At 48.4% G+C, this 12,641-nt stretch overlaps 1 long non-coding RNA gene across 1 annotated transcript in view; it reads right to left on the bottom strand.

Moving 5' to 3' along the window:
• Positions 1 to 9,130, bottom strand: part of LOC146784350 (uncharacterized) — a 32,714-nt gene extending 23,584 nt beyond the window's left edge. Inside the window, exon 1 of the long non-coding RNA XR_014970681.1 lies at positions 8,787 to 9,130. This is a non-coding gene — a long non-coding RNA (uncharacterized LOC146784350). The remainder of the gene's footprint in view (positions 1 to 8,786) is intronic.
• Between the last annotated feature and the right edge of the window lie 3,511 nt (positions 9,131 to 12,641).

The raw sequence follows: 12,641 nt of genomic DNA, 5'->3' as shown, positions 1-12,641 counted from the left end.
CCGGTGGGGGCCCCCCCGCGCCCCTTTATTCTTCGGATCCTTAACTTCAGGGACAGAGATGCCATTCTGCGGGAGGCTCGGGTGAGCGGCAAACTGGCCTATGACAATCACACCATTATGATTTTCCCAGACTACACCCGGGAGGTCCAGGAGCAGCGCCGTTCATACACGGAGGTGAAGCAGCAGCTGCGCTCCCTGGGCCTTCAGTACCAGCTCCAGTTCCCGGCCCGCCTCCGTCTTGTCTTTCAGGGTAAGACGCTGTTCTTTGACACCCCCAGGGCGGCCTGGACATGGATTACCGAGGAGCGGCCTCTGCGGCAGCCGGGCGGAGGGCCGCCCGTTGCAAGGCCCGGGTGCCCCGTTGTGGCTGGGTCCCAGCGGCCGCGGCGCGGGAAGCGCACACGCTCCCGGCAGCGGCGAGGTGCCGCGGTCCTCAAGGCCCGGTCTGTGAGCGCTTCTGGCAGACCGATGAGAGACTCCTCCGCCTCTTCTGAAGCCTCCTCCCGGGCGGCCGGGGGATCCCGGCGCCGAGCATCACCTGGGCCGACCGGATCTCCGACCCCCCTCAACACGCACATTGACTCATCAGACCTTTCTCGCAGTCCAGCTATATGACTTTTTTCTTTGTTTCTTGCAGTTGCGGGGAAGGTAACAGCCTTGCCCGAGGGCGGGGGTAGGGGGCTCCACATTCTTGCGCTCCCCAGTGCCAGCCCAGGTCCGCACAATGTAATCCGTACTTCAGGAGGGGTCCACTACGCTCTTTATACCCGAGCACCTGAGCTTGGGGTCTTGTGACTGTTGGTTCCGTTCGGGCGACAGATGCTTCTGGTTTTGAAGTGTAGGGTGGGGGGTGGGGGGTTGGGGTTGGGGGTTTGTTTGGGGTTTCTCTTCGCGAGACTGTTTTGTTTGGGTTTACACTGTTATTTACTGAGCCTTTCACACAGCGCTGCGCGGCGCGAGGCGTCCCTTCACTCAGCTCCATTTGCGCGCTCTACTGTCGCTCACCCTCCGCCACCGTCCGCTCGCTTCCCCCGGTGGGGGCTCCATGGTCCTTCAGGGGCCTGCACGCTCCGTGCCCCCTTTGCTGACACCCGGGTTCAAGGGTATCCCCCCGGTGCCCCCCGCCTGCCCTCTCCCCGGCGCGCTCCATTCCCACTGCTGCCATGACTGATTTAGCCCCCAAAGCCCAGGTGCGCATCCTGTCCTGGAATGTGAACGGCCTGCTGGACCGGCTTAAGCGCACTGCTGTCCTCAAATACGCCCAGCGCGCGGGTGCGGACGTGCTCCTGCTTCAGGAAACCCACCTCCTCGGAGAAAACTGTCCCTTTCTGGCGCGCTTCGGATTCGACCGGGTGTGGCACTCCGGGTTCTCGCGCGGGTCGCGGGGGGTTGCGGTCCTCCTGCGCCGTTCCTTCCCTTTTGTGTTGGCCCGAGTGGTCCATGACTCCCAGGGGAGGGGGGTTGCGATTAGCGGCGTGCTCGAGGGCCGACCACTCAGCCTCCTGTCACTTTACGTGCCGTCCACGGGGCTGTCCTCGGCCTTATCTCTGACCGCGTCCTGGCTAGCGGCTTTTCCACCTGGTACTGTTGTTCTCGGAGGAGACTTTAACGCCGTCTCGGCCCCGCACCTCGACTCTTCGGGTCCGGTCTCGGACTCCCGCGCGGTGCGGGCGAAGCAGCTGGCCGGGTGGGCAGAGGCACAGGGCCTCTGTGATGTGTGGCGGCTCTGGCACCCACGCACGCAACAGTATACCCACACCTCGGCCGCCCACCACACTCAGGCACGCATCGACGCGATCTTTGTCCCCTCGGCCGACTGTCTGGGTATCCAAGACGTCCGCATCCTTCCCCGGGGGATATCCGACCATTCTCCGCTTTTGCTGGGTTTGGGCCCCCCACCTTACGGTGCTCGCCAAATGTGGCGTTTTAATGCGTGGTTCCTGCAGGACAAGACGCTCCGTAGGGAAGTGGGGACCGCGCTGGCACTCTATTTTGGCGACAACGACGGATCGGTCTCCTCGGCGGGCACCCTCTGGGAGGCTTGTAAGGCCACGGTTAGGGGGGTTGCTAAGGCACAGGTGATGAAACACCGCCTGGCGCAGCTGCAGCAGCTCACAGCCTGCGAGGCTCAGGCGCTGCGCCTGGAGCAATCCGTCTCTGACTCTGCCGACCCGGCCGAGACCCGGCAGCTACGGCTCCTACGTGAGGAGATTCGTCAGCGGTCGCTTGACGCAGCTAAACTTCTTTGGCAATCATCGGTGGCGCGGGTATACGGCTGGGGCGACAAAAACGGGGCGCTTCTGCACCGGCTGGCCACGTACCCCAGGGCATCACGCATCATCCCGGCGGTGACCGACTCGGGTGGCGCGCTTCAGTCTTCATCCGTGGCTATAGCGGACGCTTTCGCTCAGTACTACTCACAACTCTACCGGGCACGGGCATCGGATCTGTCTTTGGCTTCCTTGCTCGCCGCTGGTGCCCTAAGCCTTCCCCGGCTGGGGCCGAGTGATTGGGAGAGCCTGGAGGCTCCCATCTCCCCTGAGGAGATCGGAGACGCGATAGGGCGCACGTCCGCCGGGAAGACTCCCGGCCCGGACGGGTTCCCGCAGGAGTTTTACGCCACCTACAAGGAGCACTTGGTTCCACGGCTGGGTGCCCTGTATGCGGAGGCGGTTGAGAGAGGCTCCTTCCCCCCAGAGGCCGACATTGCCACAATTGTGGTCCTGCCTAAATCCATTCCGCCGCCCAGTGACAGGTCGGCCTACCGGCCGATCTCTCTGATCAATACCGATATCAAACTATATGCCGCGGTCCTAGCCCAGCGGCTCCGGCCCTTCCTGTCGCGTTTGGTGCACCCGGACCAATGTGGCTTCATGCCGGATCGAGGCACTCGCCATTGCCTCCGCCGCCTCCATGTGGCTCTGGCGCACCGCCACCGCCTATCTCCATACCTCACTCTCCTGCTGGCCGACTTTGAGAAAGCCTTCGATTCGGTGGGATGGCCCTACCTGTTCGACGTCTTGGCTCATATGGGTTTTGGTCCCAAGTTTGTTGGGATGGTGCGGGTTCTGTATGCGCGCCCTCGCGCCAGAGTGTTGGTTAATGGGGCACTGTCAGGAGCGTTCCGGATCGGCCGGGGCACGCGGCAGGGGTGCCCGCTCTCACCCCTCCTTTTCGCGCTCGCAATGGAGCCCCTTGCCGCCCTAATCAGAGCGGATCCTCTCATTCGGGGATGGGAGTGGCCGGGCCTCGAGGAGGACAGGATCGCCCTCTATGCGGACGATGTCCTGCTGTACCTTGGTGACCCAGCGCGCTCGGGTCCTCGGGCTCTCCACATTTTGGGCCGCTTTGCCCGCGCCTCTGGCCTCTGCCTCAACTCGCACAAGTCGGTCCTCGTGCCTCTTCATCCCTCCCGCGAATGCTTCGATTGGCAGACCACGATTCCCCTCCGCCGACTGTCCTTCAAATACCTGGGCATCTGGGTCTCCCTCCTCCCGGAATTGAGCTGGGCACTCAACGTGGCCCCTTTAGTCAAAAAAGCCAAAGCAGACCTCACTCGGTGGCACTCGCTCCCGCTGAACCCGCTGGGGCGCGTGGCGCTCTACAAAATGATGATCCTCCCTCGGTTTCTGTATGTATTGCAGAACACCCCGGTGTCCTTTCCGAGGTCGTGGTTTCGCGAGTTGGACGGGATGGCCACCAGGTTCCTCTGGGGTGGTGGAAGGCCGAGGCTGGCCTTGCCGATCTGCCGCCTCCCCACCTTTGATGGGGGGCTTGGTATGACCAACCTCTACCTTTATTACCTGGCCACCCGGCTTCTGGTCATCCACGACTGGTTTGGGGGGGGATGGTCCGATCCGGCCTACAGGGTGGAACTGGAAGCCCTGGGTCTCTCCAGCGTTCAGGACCGCATGTACGGCGCCCCGGTTCCCACCTCCTGCCCCGACATCACTAGGGCGGTTTTCCTGGCTTGGCGGGCTGCGCTCCGCCACACCGGATGGACCAGAACATTGACGCGCGCCACCCCTCTCTGGCATGGGACATGGTTGCGGGAGGTTGTGGGGCTGGAGGGCTTCGGACCGTGGGATTTGCTCGGTATCTCCCAGCTGGGGAACGTGTGGCGAGGGGGGCGCATGTGCTCATACTCAGAATTGCGGGCGCGCTTTTCTCTCCACTCGTCCCAATTCTATAGATACCTCCAATTGCGACACGCCATACGGGCACACACCCCGCTGGACATCCGGCTGCCGGACCATAGCCCCCCAGAGGCTCAGGTTCTGATGGGTAACCTAGGAAAGGGAGGCATATCCAGAATATATCGTTCCCTTGTTAACAATACCCCTGTGCCCCAGGAGGGTCTGAAGGAGCGATGGGAGGAATGGGTGGGTCCCTTGGACGAGATCGACTGGCGGGACGCCCTTATGGCCCCCAGGCTGGTGACGGCCTCCGCCAAGCTGAGGCTCATCCAAATCTATTATCTGCATACGGCATACCTTACACCAGCGCGCATGCGCCGTGCGGGTCTTTCCACCGACGCAGCCTGCCCTCGCTGTAGCTTTTACCAGGCCGACTTCATCCATATGGTATGGTCATGCCCGGAACTGGAGGGGTACTGGCGTAGCATTGAAACTGACTTGACGGATGTCCTGGGGTGGGAGGTGCCACACGACCCCAAACACATCCTATTGGGTATCACTGATGGCCTGGACGGCACCCGCGCTGAAAAATTGTTCCTTATGACAGCGCTAATGGTGGCAAAGCGGGACATTGCGGCAGCCTGGAAACAGCCGCAGCCGCCCAGTCTGACCAGGTGGAGCGCGGGAGTGGACTGGTGTGCGGCGCAGGAGCGGACTCTTTACCAAGCTCGGGGCTGCCACAAAAAATATCGTAGGGTGTGGGGGAAATGGTTAGGAAATGTAGTGTGATCTGGTGGGGTGGGGGCGGGGGGGGTGGTCCGGGGGGGGTGGGCTGAGAGGGGGAATGATTCCCAGATGGGACTACTGTATATTGTTGGTCTGAAAGGCTCACTGTTTTTGTTGCAAAAAAACAATAAAAACTTGTTTATCAAAAAAAAAATAAAACCTTCTGAAAGTTTCAGCTGAAGACCAAACTGACGCTTTCATAATGTCTTCCAGTCTAACACCAAGCATACACGCTTTACTCGCCATTACTCCTCTCGCAGAATGATCTGTAAACTTTGAAACATCCACACCTGCTTCTTTCATTGCATTCTTAACCCATCTTGCAATTGTTGCATTACACTCCGCTTTATAAGACTTTACGTACGAAATCAACACCTGATCAAATCCGTCCGCTCTTTTCTCCAGCAATCTATTCTCGTACTCTTTATGACAATGTATTACACACAACTTAGGGTGATCATCAAACAGAGGATAAAATACAGGACCAGACATGGTCTTAGTTCTCTTACATAATTCAAAAACAATCCCATTCGGTTGATAAAACCTATGAGAGAGCTCCATTGCTTTCACATCAGAAACTCTCCTAAAAGATATAAGACACAACAAAGAAGCTAGTTTCCATGACAATTCTCTCACACCTAAATATTTATTAGATGGCCATCCTTCAACCAACTTCAATATCAAATCAACATTACACAAGGAACTATATTTTGAAATCGGTGGTCTCCTAAGACAAATACTCTTCATCACTCTACATACTAAAGGGCTTTTCCCAATCGAAACACCATGTACAAGTGAATGATCAGCAGAAATCACTGATCTATAACAATTCACTGTTATATAACACAAACCATTTCCAAATAATTCAGCAAAAAAGTTTGCTACCTGAACATCATCTGTTTCCAAGGGATCCAAACCCCTTTCCACGCACCAACGAAACCACACTTTCAAGGCACCTCTGTACCTCTTTCTAGTTCCTGGAGCCCAAGATTCATTGATTAATTCTGTAGCTGAACTCGAAAGTTCTCTGAATGCCTGATATCTTCCATACTAGAAGGTTGAGAGAACCGATTCCACCATCATTGTTCTCTCCCTTCTACGTTTTTTAACAGACCCTCGAAATTTACCACCAAAAGAGGAGCTTCCACTGTCAACTCCATCACCGATGGAAACCATGGTTCAGTCTTTCAAAAAGGAGTAACCAAAACTATCTGACATTGCTGTCTCCTCACCTGCACCAGAACCCTCTGAATCATTGAAAAGGGGGAAAAGCATAACCTCTCATCCCTTTCCAACTCCGCAGAATGCATCCACTGCCATTGCTCCCGGATCCGCTCTCCAACTGACATACCTTTCCAACTGGTTGGTCAATCTTCAGGCAAAAATTTCCACTTCCAACAGACACATCTCTTCCAAAATTCTTTGAAACACTTCCTCCTTCAGTTTCCAATCGCTGTAATCTGTCAAATAACGTGAACTCCTATCCGCTAAGACATTCTCCTCCCCTGGTAAATACTCTGTTCTCAATCCTATCTTCTGTTCCAGACAAAACTCCCACATTTCCTTTGCCAGCTCTGCTAGACCTTTGGATCTCGTCCCTCCTAACCTGTTTATATATGCCACCGCACTTATATTGTCCATCCTTAGGACAGCAGACTTCCCTTGCAATCCTTTTCTGAATCTTTTCAGTGCAAACAAGCCCGCCTTAATTTCTAGATAATTTATATGCATTTCCCTCTCCTTCTGGGTCCATAGACCCCCAGTCCCTTCTCCAAAGCCAAATGCTCCCCAACCTGAGTTGCTTGCATCTGTTTCCAACACAAAATCTGGAGCAATCCTAACAATTGCTCTGCCTTTCCAAGCATCTAAATTCACCTTCCACCAAAGCAATGCCTCCTTTGCGTCTTCTGTAATTACTATCTTGTCTCCATACAATAAACCCCTTGCTACACCTGCAATCTTTAAACGCTGTAAGGCCCTGCAATGCAAAAGGCCCAGAAAAATTGCCTGTATAGATTATGTAAGTAAGCCAATCACTCTTTGCCAAACCTCTCAATGTCACATTCTTCTTTCTCAATACCGACTGAACTTCCTGCTTTATCTTTTTCACCTTCTTCTCGGGCAGATGTAACTGACCTGATACTGTGTCCACTACAAATCCTAAAAATTCCAAACACTTTACAGGTTTCAAAATTGACTTTTCCAAATTCACTATGAATCCCAAACTCTTCAACAAGTCTCTCGCCATCACCAACTGCTCTTCCGAAACTACAAATTCTTGATTCATCAGTAAAATGTCGTCTAGATGTACGATCATTCTCACACCCCTCTCTCTTAGAAAACCAACTCCTGGTTTCGTCACTTTTGTAAAGCACCATGGGGCAGATGAAAGCCCAAAAGGTAAACTCTGAAACTGAAACAATTTGCCTTTCCAACAAAACTGCAGAAACTTTTGACTCGTCTCCGCCATTGGGATAGTGAAATATGCATCTTTTAAATCCAATTTCACCATCCAATCTTTTCCTTGAAGAATATCTCTTAAAAGATTAATTCCTTCCATCTTGAAATGTTGATACGTCATATACTGATTTAAATTTCTCAAATGTATTCCTGGTCTCCACCCTTTGTCCTTTTTCTCTCCTATGTGCTCACAACCCCTTTCTCTTTCTCGTACACCTGAACAATCGCATTTTTCTCCAACATCGGCGAAACCTCCTCCTCTATTACTTTTTGTAATTCCTCCTGAAAACTCAATTCCTGAGGTTCGCTTGACTGAACCGGTTCTGAGTCAAAATCTATTGAATAGCTCTCTACAGCCTTTAGAACCCATACATCTCTTTCTTATCGTTTTCCACTTTTCTTTGAAATATTTTAATCTTCCTCCTACATCTTTCAGGATAGAAATGGAAATAATCCACGTACTAACCCTGGTTTTGTCCTTGAGGCTTAAATTGGCTCCTTCCTCTATTTGCACGCGTCCAAGACCTTCCTCTTTGAGGGAAGAACTGAGAACTTCCTTGTCCTCTAAAATAACCTTGTCCTTGATTCTGGTACTGGGCTCTGAAGTTTGCGCGGCCGATAGATTGCCCTCTCTTACTAGCCCGTCCATAAAAACTAGAGTATCCAAATACCCTTCTCATTGAACTCTGTGCCTTATCTGGGCTAGTAAAGGTTCGTACATACTTTGCTAACAAGCTCACCATTCCTTCTCCAAATTCCCTGTTTGTTAGATTGCTCAATTTAAGATTAATGCACATGAGCACTGTCTTTGTCCTCTCTGCTAACAGTCCCACATTTGTGTTTCCTAAAAAACAAATGGCCCTCTGGCACCATCCGTGTAACAAGTTTAAATCTAGATTCTTAATATACGCTTGTTCCACTGCGTCAAAACTTTTGCCAGAGGACCCAAAATGTCTAGAAGCTTATCTTGACATTGTTTCAGGGATCTTTCTGAACCATTCCGAGGATCCATCCCCATCTTGAATAAATACATTATTAACTCAGGATCCAAATTCGGTGTTACTGACACTTTTTCTTCAATAATTGGTCTCAAGCATTCAGCCCGCATTATATTCCTTTCCTCTTTCTCTAAATTTTTCCTTAGTCTTGGCCTAATGTAGTCCGCAACATGCTCCAAGGGCCACTAATCTTTCCCTCTAGGATGTCTAATCTTTTTCGGGTTAAAGAGTACCTCACCAAAAGGATCAACTACCTTTTCAGTACTCCTAACTCTACCAGATCCACTCTCATATTCCTCCTCCAAACCATCTTCATCTTCTAGATCTAGAATATACTCATCCAAGTCTGCATTATAATTGTTCAACACATCTGATGTATCACCTTCATTTTCAGTGCTTGACTGACCTCTCTTTGTGCCGCTTCGGGTACCTTCTCCTTGTGAGCCACTTTGGACTCCACTCTGTGAAGCTTTATTTTCTAAGAGCTTCCTCTTAGATAGGCATGTCTCTCCTGAGCCCCTCTCTCCATTCTCTTCATCTGAAACTGAGAAATATTCCTCTTCTTCAGGTAACTTTCTTTTGCCCAATGCTTGTTTGACTGACTCCTTAATAACATCTTTAAATTCCTTAGAAATTAACTCCCTAATTAAGCTTTCTTGCTCCTCACTATTGCTTTCCATATTAAATCACTAATTATCTTCTTCACAAAATTGAAACAGTCAAATCAGACCGTTTCGTCTTTCTTCAACCGTTTCACTCGACGAGTACCGTTGCTATGACAACTCACTCATCGAGCGAATTCCTTAGGAAACAAGCCCTAAAGTTGCACAACATGCTTCATTTCCTTTAAAAATGGAACCCGAGCCTGTCCAATCAATACGCGAGTTGCAAGACTACCTCACGCAACTCGCGATGGCTCCACGTCAATTCTGACGTGCTACCAGATCCATTATCTTCAAGTAAGCTCAAACCGATCCACGTGCCTAGCTCTCGTCAGAAAATCTGAGCGAGGAGCTTCGATATGCAGAACCTGATCCTCGTGCCTATCTCGCGGTCAGCAGACTAAGCGCAAGCAAGTCTTACCAGGTAAGACACGCGCAGCATACAAACAGCATTTTTTCTTTTAAGTACCGCGATCAAGCACACTCCCTCAAATGTCTTTATAAAACTAAATAACGCTTTGTGCCTCAAAATAGGCACACGCTATTACATCAATTAAATAATGGCAACTTATTAACCTATATTCCTAACAAATAAACATACCCTACTTATACAGATTCAACTAAACGTTATCTCATTAAAAAGGCATATATACAGCATATAGTCATAAATTGGGTATTACCAATCAAGCCCAAACAAGCAATCAAACCAAAAAACACTTTTGACAATTATGCACACAAAGTAAAAAAACATACTTATCTGCACAGAAGCAACAAACAAAAGAGGAGGAAAATGGAGGACACAGTCTATTTATGGGACTGAATATTCTGTTGGTTATTGTGATGGTTTTTGGTTCTATTAGCTTTTAAATGGTTGCTGCTCAGAGGTGGCGAATAAAGGTTATTATGCATAATGCTAGCCTCCTGTCTTGACATAAAATTCAGATGAGCACATTTACTGCCAAGATGAAATGTGTACTGAGGATCTGGCAATAAACCAAGAACTGCGTGGACCTCATCACCTGTCTCATGGACATCATTCATTTTCATATTTCACTCTACTTATTAGAAATTAACAAATAAGCATTACATGCAGTAGTACATACAACCAGGTAGGTCATCGTTTATGTGCTTTGATGAACATCATTCTTGTGACCATCACAAGTTTGCATTATTTATGAATGTTGCATTGTACAAAATTCACAACATTTTATATCATGCTAATATTTTTGTTTGTACATGAGAGGTTAGTTTGCAGTACAAAATGTCTCTTTGAGAGTAATTTTGTGCTCGAACCAGTCTACTGTGTGTATCTTGCAAGACATTTATTTATTTCATTTACTCAAAGTGCGCCTTCACTTGAAAAAAATCAGACCCCCCCCAACTACATTTCGCTTTAAAGCTTCATTTTGCATATTTTTGGTGAGATTTCACAAAATTACCCAATTTTGCGTACCCCTACTTTGAACAAACAGATCTGATGCAATTGTCCTCCACATACCTTGCCCACCACCCCATGCCCATAGGACATATATAATTTGCTTTCATAGATATGCTCTATTTAATTATATCAATGGTTAAATTTGTAAGTTTGTAGTCAGGTGCTATGTACCTTCACACTCAAATCACTCAAATATTCTGCATATTTCCTTAGCTTTTTATTGACACACAGAATCGTAAAATACTCTGTTTTACCTCAGCACTGTTCTCAATCAACAGTTACCAACCCGTTTCGTTTCCATGCCTTCCTACATTAATTTACTGTTTGTTTCACCATTTCTGAAGCATTGTTGTGACACGTACCTGCTTCCCTTTAGATAAATGTATGTTCTAATGTTTCTCCAGGAAGCTGTAATCGCCTCCAGAGACTAGTTATGACATCAAAAGTTCTTCAGTATTGGATATTTTCTATTTCAGGCACATGCTTGTTTGAATATTTTTCAGCCAAATAGCCTGAGATAGAACTAATCAAATTACTAAACTTTATTTATCAAGCCCTTCTGAGTGGATAATTCCTATATCTGCTACAGTTTATATTTACCCACACTCCTTTACTCTTCAGTTACACTCACATCTGCCATTTTATGTTACTATGTATTGTTATGATTATGTTCACTGAAGAGTTCTTCCTCCACAATTTTCATGGTTTCTTTATTGACAATACTATAAAAATATTTGAAGTTTAAAGCTGTTCATCAGGCAGTAGAAAACTGAAAGAATATGCAGACATTGAAATAGAAAGTGCAGCACTTTTTAAATCTAGTAACGGAGCTGCATAAGATCTACACGATGATCATACATGTTGGGCCCGATTCACAGAACTAACTTAAGACAAAATCCTAAACTTACTACCATTTTGGTATTCACAGAAGGCACTTACTCATTTTGGTATTCACAGAAGGCACTTACTCATTTCGGTATTCACAGAAGTTAGGAGTCCTAACTTTAGGACTCCTAAATGCCTTCTGTGAATACCGAAAGTCTTAAAATTAGGATTTTTCTCAGTTTAGGAGTAGTAAAGTTAGGACCCCTAACTTTACTACTCCTAAACTGAGAAAAATCCTAACTTTACGACTTTAGGTATTCACAGAAGGCATTTAGGAGTCCTAAAGTTAGGAGTCCTAACTTTACTACTACTAAACCGAGAAAAATCCTAATTTTAAGACTTTCGGTATTCACAGAAGGCATTTAGGAGTCCTAAAGTTAGGACTCCTAACTTCTGTGAATACCGAAATGAGTAAGTGCCTTCCTTGAATACCAAAATGAGTAAGTGCCTTCTGTGAATACCAAAATGGTAGTAAGTTTCGGATTTTGTCTTAGGTTAGTTCTGTGAATCGGGCCCGTTGTGTTTATCCCGCTCACGACATCTACCAGAATTTTTATGCTAGAACAACAAGTGAGCAAATAATGAGGGTGCTGTAGAAGAGACATATCACAGGTTTTCAACTAGTTTAGGGAAATGAGCATGACTCCAGGACGTTAGTCAAGCAAGCACCAGAGCTTTTAAGCAAGGTTTATGTGCCGCTCCCCGCAAAGAAACCGGAGTCTGAGAAGCAGAAAAAAAATCCCCTCTCAAACCTTTGAAGGTATTACCTATCAGATACATGTGATGATTGGACAGTGTTTGTGAATCAGTTTAATTTACACTGACTGTGCATGCTCACGTCTACGCAGTGCTCCCTCTGACATCGAACGCCACTCCTTGTGCGTTAGATAGATCACATGACGTGTCACATGATGGAGTGACGCCATTGCGTTGAACGTGGTGGCCATATAGGATTGGGAAGTATTCCCAATGAAGTCTATATGAATTTTTGTACCAAGCTCATTTTCGAGCGTTTTGCACTGGTTAATGCTAATTTTCAGCCTGATTGGAGTCAGAGGAACATAAGCCTGTTATTTGTGGTAAACCCATTAATACTTGGGTGGTATGTAATTTTATAGTATTCTAAAAGAAAAAGGAAGTTGATTTTCAAGCCAATTGCTTTCAGGAAATGGGAATTATATTCAGCTTGAAAACTTTATTTATTGACATGGCTTCCACATAGCAACTAGGACATTTAAATCCTTTTCTGACACATCCTGGAAAGCCACCTGTGGTT

Source organism: Triturus cristatus, chromosome 11, assembly GCF_964204655.1.
Source record: "Triturus cristatus chromosome 11, aTriCri1.1, whole genome shotgun sequence".
NCBI lineage: Eukaryota > Metazoa > Chordata > Amphibia > Caudata > Salamandridae > Triturus > Triturus cristatus.
The sequence above is the reverse complement of the archived record's forward strand: the minus strand, read 5'-3'. Positions and strand labels throughout refer to the sequence as shown.